Source organism: Schistocerca americana, chromosome 2 (assembly GCF_021461395.2).
Source record: "Schistocerca americana isolate TAMUIC-IGC-003095 chromosome 2, iqSchAmer2.1, whole genome shotgun sequence".
NCBI classification, from domain to species: domain Eukaryota; kingdom Metazoa; phylum Arthropoda; class Insecta; order Orthoptera; family Acrididae; genus Schistocerca; species Schistocerca americana.
The window spans coordinates 360899958-360914497 of NC_060120.1; the positions used below are offsets into that span (position 1 = coordinate 360899958).

The 14540-nt window shown below is 44.4% G+C and overlaps 1 non-coding gene across 1 annotated transcript; it reads right to left on the minus strand.

Annotated features, from left to right (window-relative positions):
* Nucleotides 1-14469: 14469 nt before the first annotated feature.
* On the minus strand, nucleotides 14470-14540 carry Trnag-ccc. The gene has a single exon. It is a non-coding gene; the product is annotated as a tRNA-Gly (tRNA).

A 14540-nucleotide genomic window follows, 5' to 3' on the forward strand; every position in this document is an offset into this window, starting at 1 on the left:
ATAACGCTTATGCACAACAAGACTTCACAGAAATATGAAGTAGTGTGAAACAGGTCAGCTATCCGCGCCAACTTGTTTCGTTAGCGCGCAAACGCATCATTAGCCAGTCTTTTGTTTTCTTCCAAATTATCGCGTTTCAGTTCGCGGTATGTGCTGCACAGCTCAAGGATTTTACCCTGCAAGAGCCAGTCAGAGGATTAACTTGAATTTCATTTATGGAAAGCATGGTCTGCTGTAAGGGACACCGCTCTGTACTAAAAGTTTTGGTGTCATATGGACTCAGATAGCACTCGACAACTCCCTTTAAAATGTGGCAAGTCCTCAGGTCCCTCTGCTTCCTCAAACCATACCCGCAAATTTTTATGCATTTCAGCCCTATCCGCCCTGGCAAAAAACAAGAGTAACAGAACCGAGGATACAAAAATGTAAAGATCTCTCACCAAACTTGTAGTATCAAACCGCAAGTTTCAGCTGGCAGTTATGTCGCAGTCGGGGAGTCCTCTCGGCGAATGGCAGCAGCCGGCGTTGCTGTAGATACTTCTGACACCAGATAGTTGTGGCCGCGTGTGGACCCAACAGTGACAGAGGAAACGGCTGCGCAAAGGCCAGGATGAGTCACCGCTTCCTTCGTCTCGACGTGCGTTGAGAATGGTGGGGGTCACTGGAAGCGAGCGGGGAACTGCTAATAAGACATCCCTGGTTGAATCACACTTTTATTCCTGTTGAGTGCGGAAGTGTTGTCGCCGCTGGAAGGGTGGCTGTTGACCCCGAGGTGACGTCTTGAGCCGCACATCTTAGTGAGCAGGTACGCCTGCGCAGTTGCTTGCATAGGCAGCTAATTCGTTTATGTCAGCAGGATGGCACTCTGTGCCACGGGTGATGAATGGCAACCCCGTCCAGGTTGCTTGCCGACCTTGGGTCCTGGAATACAGCACAGGGACAGTACTGAAACCGTAGCTTTCTGCATGATCGATGTCGAAGACATATTGCCCGCCCTGGGTGGTGGTCAGCGACAAGATGGTCCTTAAGGACCAGACAGTATTGGTAGGGTAGCAGGCACCTATCAGTCCGGACTCGAACAGACCTCCCACCAGGCAGGTGGAAGTCCCCAGGAGGCTCAGGAGGCAGTCACCCAGTAGGGAACTCGGTGGCGTGAAGGTGCCAGGTAGTCTGCATACAATCTTCAGCACAAGCTCTAGCTTCTGGAGCCTAATTCCGCAGTAGGTGACTGGCTGCATCATCGTCTCGAATTTCGAGGCTGGCACTGGCGCAATAGCTCGACATTATGTACGGACCAGGATACCGTCAGAGACTTTCCAAGCACACTGACAGAGTTTATTCATGCGAACCAGGCCGGCTAGTGTTTTCCTGCCACCAGCACTTCACCCCGGAAACAAAAACAAGTTATCGCCCGCCTACCACCGTGAAGCAATAGTCACTTCACTTGGCCTGCTTTTCTAGTCCACTCAGTTCTTCTAGCTGCTCGGTCGTAGCTGAAAGGTGTCTCAAGTTCGCTTTTGACAACCAGTGGCAGCATACTGAATGAGTACTCTTGCACTCTGAACAAGTGTTCTTCCTTCATAGCATGTGATCACTATAATTTGTTGGGCTGTTTGGGGTAAGAGACCAAACTACGAGGTCATCGGTCTCATCGGTTTAGGGAAGGACGGGGAAGGAAGTCGGCTGTGCCCTTTCAGAGGAACCATCCCGGCATTTGCCTGGAGCGATTTATGGAAATCACGGAAAACTTAAATCAGTATGGCTGGACGCGGGATTGAACCGTCGCCCTCCCGAATGCGAGTCCAGTGTCCAGTGTGCTAACCACTTCACCATAACGACGTAATGACGTAATTTTGCTCCAGACTACGTCGTGGCCCAGCAATCCTTTCATGTATGTCGGTTTCATTGTATGGAATAAGTAATTGTTGAAGAAAAAATGTGGGGCATTACTTTCTGGGTGACCCTCGTACATTTATACTATATACACTGCAACCCACTGTATATTTCTGTTACAATTGCACGTGGGCTGTACTGACGTGCTATGATCCTATCATCATATCTTTGAATTCATTACATTTCCACAGTTGTGCCGATCTGACGATAACTCTAAACACCGTAACAGTACTCAAGAACTGGCCGCATTACCATCTTGTGTGCAATTACTTTTGCAGGAGCAGTGTATTTTCCTAGAAACCTTATCACAATAAATCTAAGTCTTCCATTCACCTAGCGCACTGATGGTTTCTTACGCTCGTCCAACTTCACATTTATACAATGTCACATGTTACAAATGGCCATCATCAATCTTGTAATCGGATGCTGTTGATGTCTTCCTCTTTATTACAAATGTTAAAGAACTATAAAAATGGGCCAAAACACCGCGAATATTCGCGATTTTGTCAAATGAACAATTTACATAACTGAAGCCCACTACATGCCCATCTCAATTTCAGAGGTGAATTTTACATAAACATATAACGGCACTTATTTATACACATAAACATGTTACTATTTTAACATCCACAAATAAAATTGCCTGTTGTCCTTCCCTCCGGTATTTCTGAAGTTTGTTTCGCTTTTGTGCTTGTAGTGGCACGCCGAACTGAGACAGATCATATCGCTTTTAATCGTGTGCCCAGTCCAAATCGAAAACAGTGTTTTGGTTAGAATTTTAAATTAATGTTGGTTGAAATATAATTTTAGGTGTCAGTCAACAGCACAATACGCAACAGCGGCTTGTAGATAAGATGAATGATGTGACTGTGAAGGCAACTTGTAAAGCATCAAGCACTTGAAAAAGAAAAATTCAAGCAACAAGTGTTACTAAACACAATGAACGAGCAATTAAGAAGTGAGTAGTAAAAAAGTAAAACTATTAAAAAAATATGCACAGTTCGGATCCGCGCTGTAGATCTTTAATGGTTCAAATGGGTCTGAGCACTATGGGACTTAACTTCTAAGGTCATCAGTCCCCTAGAACTTAGAACTACTTAAACCTAACTAACCTAAGGACATCACACACATCCATGCCCGAGGCAGGATTCCAACCTGCGACCGTAGCGGTCGCGCGGTTCCAGACTGTAGTGCCTAGAACCGCTCGGCCACCCCGGCCGGCGTAGATCTTTAGTGAGTACGTTGAGATGAGAGCGTAGCTATTGTTTTGTATTGATGCTGTTGTTGTTGTCTTCAGTCCCAAGACTAGCTTGATGCAGCTATCTACACTGCTCTATCCTGTGCAGTTCTCTTCAGCTTCTTCATCTCCGAACAACTACTACAACCCACATCCTTGTGAATATGCTTGCTACATTCATCTCTTGGCCTCCCTCTACGAGTTAGTTTTACCCCCCCCCCCCCCCTACACACACACACACACACACACACACACACACACACTCTCTCTCTCTTAGATTGTGTCACAACAAATTTCTCTTCTAGCCGGTTCTATTCACTACCTCCTCATTCGTTACCTGATCTACCCATCTAATCTTCAACATTCTACTGTAGTACCAGATTTGAAAAACTTATATTGTCTCCTTGTCTAAACTGCTTATCGTCGTGTTTCACTTCCCTCACACTCCATACAAATACTTCCAGAAACGACTTCCTGGCACTTCAAGTCGGTATTCGATGTTCACAAATTTCTGTTCTTCAGAAATATTTTTCTTGCCATTACCAGTCTACATTTCGTATACCATACACTTCAGCCATCATCAGTTATTGTGCTGCCCAAATAGCAAAACTCATCTCCCGATTTTAGTGTCTCGTTTCCGAATCTAATTCCCTCTGCATCAACCGATTTAATTCGACAACATTACATTCTATTTGTTTTGCTTTTATTGATGTTCATCTTATATCCTCCTTTCAAGACACAGCCCATTCCGTTCAACTGTCTTTCTACCTTTGCTGTCTGTGACAGAATTACGATGTCATCGTCAAACCACATGTTTTTTTTTTTTCTTCTCCCTGAACATTAATTCCTATTCTAAATTTTTCTTTGGTTTCCTTTACTGCTTGCTCAATGTCCAGGTTGAATAATATCGCGGATAGGTTACAAACCTGTCTCACTCTCTTCTCAACGATTGCTTTCCTTCCAAGCCTCTCGACTTTTATTACTACCGACTGGTTTCTGTACAAGTTGTAAATAGCTTTTCTTTCCTTGTATTGTAGCCCTGCTACCCTCAGAATTTCCAAGGGAGTATTAAAGTACACACTGTCAAAAGTTTTCTCTAAGTTTACAAATGCTATAAACGTAGGTTTTTCTTTCCTTAACGTATCTTCTAAGAGACGTCGTAGGGTCAGTATTACCTCTAATGTTCTTACATTTCTCCGGAATCCAAACTGATCTTCCCCGTTGGCTTCTACCAGTTTTCCCAGTCTTCTGTAAGGGATCCGTGTTAGTATTTTTCAACCATGACTTATTAAACTGGTAGTTCTTTAATATTTACATCGGTCAGCACCTGCGTTCATTAGAATTGGAATTATTATGTTCCTCTTAAAGTCCGATGACATTTCTCCCGGCTCATACATCTTACACAGCAGACGGAGGAGTTTCTTCATGGCTGCTTTTCCCAAGGGTGTCAGTAGTACCGACAAACGTCTTCTCACAGAATCATATTTCCCATCTCATTTTCATCTGTGTCCTCTTCCATTTCCGTAATATTGCCCTCAAGTATATCGCCCTTGTATAGACCCTCTATACTCCTTCCACCTGCTTTCCCTTCTTTGCGTAGGACTGGTTTTCCACCCCAGATCTTGATATTCATGCAGGAGATTCCATTATCTCCAAACGTCTCTTTAATTTTCCTGTACGCAGTATCTATCTTACCCCTACTAGGCTTCGTCTTTCACATAACGTGAGGATACATGGGCAATTTTGCTGGATTTTTCTCTCTCGCAGCCACAGCACCGTACAAAAAGTTGCTTGCAAGAACAGCCTAACCTTAGGGCCGAGGAACGTTCCCAGTGGCTGCGATAAATCATGGCACTAAGAGGCGGAGATTGATTGCTTTCATTAACTTCCCCTGCTGCGACGGGGGTGAGGAACTGCATGTCCTTCACCGCACACCAACAGCGGTCGCAGCGTGAGAAACCCCGTCACTCGCCACGAGCTTCATTTTGTTTCTCGTCGTTGCCGCTCTGCTATTGTTTCCGTGCAGGAAAGAGCAGAAACAGTTACGACAGCCCCTTTACGACTGTGCTTTGTATCTTACGTCATTAAGTTTTCATAGCCAATAAATCTTCCTCAACTTGTATGCTGTTATCCAGCTGACGACCTCACGCCTCCAGCTTTGTTCCTTTCTCGTTTGCTTCTCGGTACTGATGTGTTCTTTGCGCTGGGTTGACACTTTTTGCCCACCGAGCGGCACTGTTTGCCATCAGAAAATACATTTCCTGTGCTTTCCTCCTCTATTCTGGTGAACAGTTTCGATTTCCCAGGTGCACATTGTTCCTCTTGTTTCGTAAGCTTTTGTGAGGTGGTCTCGTCTCTTTAGCTCTGCTGGTAAGGCGTTTCCCATGTGCAGTGGCACCCCACCTGTCCTCGTTATGGCCAACAAACTGGCAGTATTCTCTCCCACGTTCTGTCAGGTCCTGCTACCATGAGACCTGCTGCTAGACATTAGATTTCATTTACTGGTGTCTGGCGTAATTAACCCCAGACATTCGTTTCATCACAGTTAACTGGAGTAAGGCTACTACAAGAAACAAAGCACAGATGGGAGCTCACAACACTGCTCAAACAACAGTCGTATTAGGATTCAAACAGATGGACTGAAATTTTTAATTACGTATACGAAGAAGCACGCTGTTTGACAAATGGAATCGCACTGAAATACGTAGCACGGGCAGAGAAGATTGCACTAGGAAGATGTGGTGCAAAGCAGACAGAAAAAGAAGAGAGAGAAACCTAGGAAAACACTGGGCTGTAAAAGAGGCAGTGAGACATCGATGGGAAGTTCTGGGCGAGAACTGTACCGGAGCATGAGGACAATAACAGGAGAAATATGACTGAAAAGAGTTGCGGGGTATGTGATCAGGATGATTACAGATTGAATTATGAAAAGACTTTGGGAAACAACAGGGGGGACAAGAGAAATGACAGAAAGAAAGTGGGTTGTTGAGCTAAAGGAGGATTGGTCTGTATTGAGGTCAAAGTGGAAGGCAAAGAAAATTGGAGAACCTCGTACACTCCGACTAATATCGCAGACGTCAACGACACTGAACGATACAGGAAAAGGATGCAGAGAGTCGGAGCAGACAAGAGAAGAAGACACTGATGATGGCCAAAAAAGAGCGGGAGAACAGAAGAGTATTGATGAAGAAGTATTTGGAGGAGAAATAGCAAATGTAGCAAATGCAGTCCATGAAGGGGTTACCTGAGGTCCTACGCCGGCCGGTTTGGCCAAGCGGTTCTAGGCGCTACAGTCTGGAACCGCGCGACCACTACGATCGCAGGTTCGAATCCTGCCTCGGACATGGATGTGTGTGATGTACTTGGGTTGGTTAGGTTTAACTAGTTCTAAGTTCTAGGGGACTGATGACCTCAGAAGTTAAGTCCTATAGTGCTCAGATACATTTTTTGAGGTCCTACGCAAGCCGTAAAAGAAGAGGAGGAAGAAGAAGAAGAAGAAGAAGAAGAAGAGGAAGAAGATGGAGGAGGAAAGTACCAAAGGGTGTTTAAATTGTTCCACATAAACGTAATATAAATTAGACGGTCGTTGCTCGGTTAACTAGAAAATACAAAGCACAAGAAATAAAGAAAAACACCAGATAAAGAGGCGAGCGAAGGAGATTTCGTCAAATACGAGAATAGGCTGAAAAGTAAGGTACACATGCTTGTAGAACACGAACGAAAACAATTAGGAAGATCAGACAAAAACTATATTAAAGCCCAGTTCTTAAACTTAAAAGTTATATATTTATTTTTCAACATAGTCACCATTAAGAATAACACATTTCTCCCAACTGTAACAAGTTGTTTTTCATTCCTTCAATGAAAAATTCTTCCGATTTTTCTCGAATCCAAGACTTGACAACTGCTTTCACATCATCGTCCGCGGTGTAATGATAACCCTTGAGGTCTCTCATGAGTAGAGGAAAAAGTAAAAATCGCAAGGCCCAAGATCGCGGGAGGAAAGAGGGTGTGAAATCAGTTCAAACTTCATGTTTCGCAGAGTCTCTTTAGTTGCGTGCGAGGTGTGTGGACCAGAGTTGTCATGTAGTAAATTTATTGGCGCCACGCTGCCTATAACACGACAAACTTTACATCGGAGATTTTTTAGAGTCTCTCTGTACTGAGAACAATTTACCGTTGCCCCTCGTACCAGATTATAGGTTACATAAACTCGGTGAGCATCCCAGAACACAGTCAAAAGAATTTTTTGTGAATGATTGTGTTTTGAACTTTCTCGCCTGAGGAGAAAACTAATGTCGATACTCAGCGCGCCGTCTTTTCTCCTATGGGTCGTAATGATGGATCCATGACTCGTCCCTTGTCACAATATTCAAAAGGAAGTCGCCGTCTCTGTCACGGTAGCACTGCAAAAGTTGCTCGCAGCATTCCACTCCACACTGTTTGTTCTCTTCTGTGAAACGGCGTTGTACCCATAGTGCATAGATTTTACGGTATCCTAATTGTTCAAAAATGAAGCCGACCCGTTCCTTGGCTATTCCAATATGGTTTACGATACGGTGATTCGTCTTTTCGAATTAAATCGTCGATGATTATGCAATGTTTATCGGCTGCGACAGTGATTGGCCATCCGCTACCCGTGTCACCAACAATTACGGCTTTTCCAGGCTCGCAACCACGAAATTTTAGTATCCACCGATTTACAGTAGACCTATCAACAGCATCGTCTACACCTACATCTACATACATACTCCGCAATCCACCATACGGTGCGTGGCGGAGGGTACCTCGTACCACAACTACCACCTTCTCTCCCTGTTCCACTCCCAAACAGAACGAGGGAAAAATGACTGACTATATGCCTCTGTACGAGCCCTAATCTCTCTTATCTTATCTTTGTGGTCTTTCCGCGAAATATAAGTTGGCGGCAGAAAAATTGTACTGCAGTCAGCCTCAAATGCTGGTTCTCTAAATTTCCTCAGTAGCGATTCACGAAAGAATCGCCCGCTTTCCTCTAGACTCCCACCCGAGTTCCTGAAGCATTTCCGTAACACTCGCGTGATGATCAAACCTACCAGTAACAAATCTAGCAGCCCGTCTCTGAATTGCTTCTATGTCCTCCCTCAATCTGACCTGATAGGGATCCCAAACGCTCGAGCAGTACGCAAGAAGAGGTATTAGTGTTTTATAAGCGGTCTCCTTTGCAGATGAACCACATCTTCCCAAAATTATACCAATGATCCGAAGACGACTATCAGCCATCCCCACAACTGCCATTACATGCTTGTCCCACTTCATATCGCTCTGCAATGTTACGCCCAAATATTTAATCGATGTGACTGTGTCAAGCGCTACACTACTAATGGAGTATTCAAACATTACAGGATTCTTTTTCCTATTCATCTGCATTAATTTACATTTATCTATATTTAGAGTTAGCTGCCATTCTTTACACCAATCACAAATCCTGTCCAAGTCATCTCGTATCCTCCTACAGTCACTCAACCACGACACCTTCCCGTACACCACAGTATCATCAGCAAATAGCCGCACATTGCTATGCACCCTATCCAAAAGATCATTTATGTAGATAGAAAACAACAGCGGACGTACCAACACTTCCCTGGGGCACTCCAGATGGTACCCTCACCTCCGATGAACACTCACCATTGAGGACAACGTACTATTACTTAAGAAGTCTCCGAGCCACTCACATATTTGGGAACCAATCTCTTATGCTCGTACCTTAGTTAGGAGTCTGCAGTGGGGCACCGAATCAAACGCTTTCCGGAAGTCAAGGAATATGGCTTCCGTCTGATACCCTTCATCCATGGTTCGCAAGATATTATGTGAAAAAAGGGCGAGTTGCGTTTCGCAGGAGCGATGCTTTCTAAAGCCGTGCTGATGCATGGACAGCAACTTCTCTGTCTCAAGGAAATTCATTAGATTCTAACTAAGAATATGCTCGAGAATCCTGCAACAAACCGATGTTAAGGATATTAGTCTGTAACTTTGAGGATCCATCCTTCTACTCTTCCTATATACAGGCGTCACCTGCGCTTTTTTCCTGTCGCTCGGGACTTTACGTTGGGCAAGAGATTCGCGATAAATGCAAGCTAAGTAAGGAGCCAATGCAGTAGAGTACTCTCTGTAAAACCGAATTGGAATCCCATCGGGACCTGGCGATTTACTTATTTTCAACCAATTCAGCTGCTTCACAACCCCAGGGATGTCTATCACTATGTCCTCCATACGTGAATCTGTACGAGACTCAAACGGCGGTATGTTTCTATGATCCTCACCATAAACAGCCTTTAAACGACGATGAATCTTACTGCGAGTCACATTTTCAGCAGTTAAAAATTCAATAACTGCAGGCTGCTTTACTCGCGTTGACACAGCAGTAAACACGTCTCCACACTTCCGCTACTCAAAATACACTGGTTCAATGCAATCATTTCTCAGTCACTTAGGTCGCGTTCAACAAGCAAGTGTGCATTACTTTTCAACCTACAAAAATATAACATTCTTTTTATGTTGCCTGAGAGGTGACATGGATGACCAGGTGACTTGGCGATGAACGTATTTTCGTATTTACGTTAGCTAAACGAGTTACTGCGACTACCGAGAATTAAGATGATTAAAATACGAGCGTTGCCCAGAAAGTGATGCACCGCATTTTCTTTAAAAATTGTTTATTGAACATAATGAACTAATGAATGGTGTCTTACCTACACACCCTGTTTTTCCACGTAATCTCCATACCGTTCTGCGTCCTGCCTCCAGCGTGAAACAAGGGCGTGTACGCACTGTCGGTACCAATCCTTGTCCTGGTGGCGGAACCAGTCCTTCACTGTGTGAATCACCACCTCATCGTCCTCAAAATGTATTCCATGAATTGCATCCCTTAATAGCCCAAACAAGTGGAAGTCCGAGGGGCTAGGTCAGGCGCGACAGCCGTGGATGGTATCCCCGACCGCTGCAAACCGTGGAACTCCGCCGAAGCGCCTTCTAACGACCTCACCCTCTGTGCCCAGCGACTAACTGTACTTCTGTCGACAGCAGATGCTCCATAGACTTTGCACAAGCGTTTGTGAATATTCCCCACGGTTTCTTTCTCTGCAGTGAGAAATTCAATGTCGGTACGTTGCTTGTAACGTACATCACTTACAGATGCCGATTTCAAACTGTCCTGCAGCTACCCTATCTGTCGGAAGTCACCGAAACTTAATGCGCTCACTCAGGAGACTTATACATATACAACGTTTCGCGTTCGTAGCATTGTTTTCGGGTGAGAAAAAAAATGCGGTGCATTATTTTCTAGGCAACCCTCGTACTTGCTCGTTCACAACTGGTAGCCTTCCTTAAGAGTTAATCACTCAAATAAACTTCCATAGAATGGCACGTGTTGTTCTCTCAAACATCAGTTACATGTTGCTGGCGACTGCTCTTCGCAGGCCCCATTTAAAATGTCTGGTAAAAAAAAGGTCGATGGGCCAGAGTGTCATTACTTTTTATGACCAACGTAGCTGAGCCTCTTGCAACAACTCCAGGAAGGACCATTTCGGGATGTTAGTTCGCCAGGCTCTGGTGGCATTTTACTGCCAACTTCATCTTGCAGATAGCATACCTGGAGGTGAAGGCTGGCTTTTGCCCCACAAAGATTTAATTTTAACGGGAGTCGCCGTGATGGCGGTAACTTGCAACTTATTAATGCCACTGTGTATCAATCGCAAAAATCGGGGAACAATTCTATTATACTTGTGCAATGTCGTTGTATTAAACGGACAACATATCCGTTCACTAACATAACCTTGTGTACATACAGGGTGTTTCAAAAATGACCGGTATATTTGAAACGGCAATAAAAACTAAACGAGCAGCGATAGAAATACACCGTTTGTTGCAATATGCTTGGGACAACAGTACATTTTCAGGCGGACAAACTTTCGAAATTACAGTAGTTACAATTTTCAACAACAGATGGCGCCGCAAGTGATGTGAAAGATATAGAAGACAACGCAGTCTGTGGGTGCGCCATTCTGTACGTCGTCTTTCTGCTGTAAGCGTGTGCTGTTCACAACGTGCAAGTGTGCTGTGGACAACATGGTTTATTCCTTAGAACAGAGGATTTTGCTGGTGTTGGAATTCCACCGCCTAGAACACAGTGTTGTTGCAACAAGACGAAGTTTTCAACGGAGGTTTAATGTAACCAAAGGACCGAAAAGCGATACAATGAAGGATCTGTTTGAAAAATTTCAACGGACTGGGAACGTGACGGATGAACATGTTGGAAAGATAGGGCGACCGCGTACGGCAACCACAGAGGGCAACGCGCAGCTAGTGCAGCAGGTGATCCAACAGCGGCCTCGGGTTTCCGTTCACCGTGTTGCAGCTGCGGTCCAAATGACGCCAACGTCCACGTATCGTCGCATGCGCCAGAGTTTACACCTCTATCCATACAAAATTCAAACGCGGCAACCCCTCAGCGCCGCTACCATTGCTGCACGAGAGACATTCGCTAACGATATAGTGCACAGGATTGATGACGGCGATATGCATGTGGGCAGCATTTGGTTTACTGACGAAGCTTATTTTTACCTGGACGGCTTCGTCAATAAACAGAACTGGCGCATATGGGGAACCGAAAAGCCCCATGTTGCAGTCCCATCGTCCCTGCATCCTCAAAAAGTACTGGTCTGGGCCGCCATTTCTTCCAAAGGAATCATTGGCCCATTTTTCAGATCCGAAACGATTACTGCATCACGCTATCTGGACATTCTTCGTGAATTTGTGGCGGTACAAACTGCCTTAGACGACACTGCGAACACCTCGTGGTTTATGAAAGATGGTGCCCGGCCACATCGCACGGCCGACGTCTTTAATTTCCTGAATGAATATTTCGATGATCGTGTGATTGCTTTGGGCTATCCGAAACATACAGGAGGCGGCGTGGATTGGCCTCCCTATTCGCCAGACATGAACCCCTGTGACTTCTTTCTGTGGGGACACTTGAAAGACCAGGTGTACCGCCAGAATCCAGAAACAATTGAACAGCTGAAGCAGTACATCTCATCTGCATGTGAAGCCATTCCGCCAGACACGTTGTCAAAGGTTTCGGGTAATTTCATTCAGAGACTACGCCATATTATTGCTACGCATGGTGGATACGTGGAAAATATCGTACTATAGAGTTTCCCAGACCGCAGCGCCATCTGTTGTTGAAAATTGTAACTACTGTAATTTCGAAAGTTTGTCTGCCTGAAAATGTACTGTTGTCCCAAGCATATTGCAACAAACGGTGTATTTCTATCGCTGCTCGTTTAGTTTTTATTGCCGTTTCAAATATACCGGTCATTTTTGAAACACCCTGTATCTTGACTCGAATACTCACCTTCTAAAAATCGTAACAAATAATTTTCGGTCGTATATGAAAAGGGCTGCTTTAAGTGTAATATCCCCGCAACACTAACTTGAAGAAAGCAGTAAAAATTGTCATGGGAACTACACTGAAAGCAAATATTCATTTGAAACTATTAGATTACTTTTTGCTATTGACACTAGGCGTGCAAAAGAATAATACTCTGTTACGTGGGGGCTACATTCCTTTAAAAATTACTTATGGTAAAAGCGGTTGATCTATGACTCTATGGATTAAATACTTGGAAAAGTACTGCAGCTAGCCGCTTCTACAGCTTCATTTATATCTAGATGTGTTTCTGGTTGTCACCCACCTTCAACAGGCGTGTTACAGTCATGTTTACGTTGACTTAATTTGGGGCTACATGATGTTGCTGCGCCGCTGCAATAGTAAACTAGCGTACGTGAAGCTGTGTTCAAATGTTTCAAATGGCTCTGAGCACTATGGGACTTAACTAATGTGGTCATCAGTCCCCTAGAACTTAGAACTACTTAAACCTAACTAACCTAAGGACATTACACACATCCATGCCCGAGGCAGGATTCGAACCTGCGACCGTAGCGGTCGCGCGGTTCCAGACTGTGGCGCCTAGAACCGCTCGGCTACTCCTGCCGGCTGTGAAGCTGTGTGTGTGTGTGGGGGGGGGGGGGGGGGGGGGGTAGTGACTTACACGGACGGTAAGAAATGGCATTATCAAAAACTTTATTTAATCGTATGGCTAGGGCCTCCCGTCGGGCAGACCGTTCGCCGGGTGCCGGTCTTTGAATATGACGCTACTTGGCGACCCGCAGTCAATGAGGATGAAAGGATGATGATGACAGCACAACACCCAGCCCCTGGGCGGAGAAAATTTCCCGACCCAGCCGGAAATCGAGCCCGGGCCCAGAGGACTGACAATCCGTCATGCTGGTTTTTTTTCTTTTTTTAGCGTTTTGCCGTTGTTGATCGTTGTGTTTGGTCGTTGCGGACGTCACATGAGATCCGTTCAAGTTTTTTTGTTGATCGTTCCACTCAGTTGTTTTTTTTTTATTATTTTTTTTATTACAGAGGCTAACCAGCTCTCTGACCGAACACGCTGAGCTACCGTGTCAGCGATCATTCAGCTACCGGGGGCGGACGCTAAAAACGAATTACTTTAGAGTGATGACGCCTCGAGAATATTGAAATTTTAGATTGTCAAATGTAGTATCGATTGCGCAGTAGCGTCGCTGCTCAAAAGCGATCGCTGGTTCAAGGTGTTATGGGAAATGAGTTCGAGTAACTTTAGATAGACAGAGGTAGAGAGTAACTTTTAGATAGAGAGATGTATGGAGGACTCTAAAGTGTAAAGACGTGTTGTAGCTGATATGTGTGTGTGTGTGTGTGTTTATCTCGATTTCTCATCAAGCTGCCACCTCTTTATCAAAATTTGATTCATCTCTGGAGTTCATTTTACGGATTTGTAAAGTCCTGTGAAGCGCAAACTACATTCACTTAAAAGTGCAATAACATTGAGATTTATAATAAATTGCGCTAGATGGGATGGACGTCCTCGTGTTATCAGAACAGAACAACCTACCTGCGTGCGTTTAAAACAAATATATTAATAGTGTTGATATCGAATAACAGGAACGTCTGCTTACTGTACCGAGAAGAGTAATGTCCACTTCTCCATGGATTTCCAGCTCCGTCCCTTCTACAAAACAGTACAATTTGATTATCTTCAGATTTGTATCAATAGAATTCGTATATACTCTTCTTACAGTTTCGTCAAAATTATGAGAACGTTAATTTTTATTGAAGTTCATTTAAATATCGTAGGTACGTAAATTTTACATTAGGCACTTCAGTACCTGCTAATTACATCGGCATATCTAAAAAACAGTCACTGGCAATAAATTTAGTCAATGAAGAATAGCTATACAAAGTTAAAAATAAGTGCACTGCCCGGGAATCGAACCCGGGTCGCAAGAATGGGAATCTTGAATGATACCACTACACCAGCAGTGC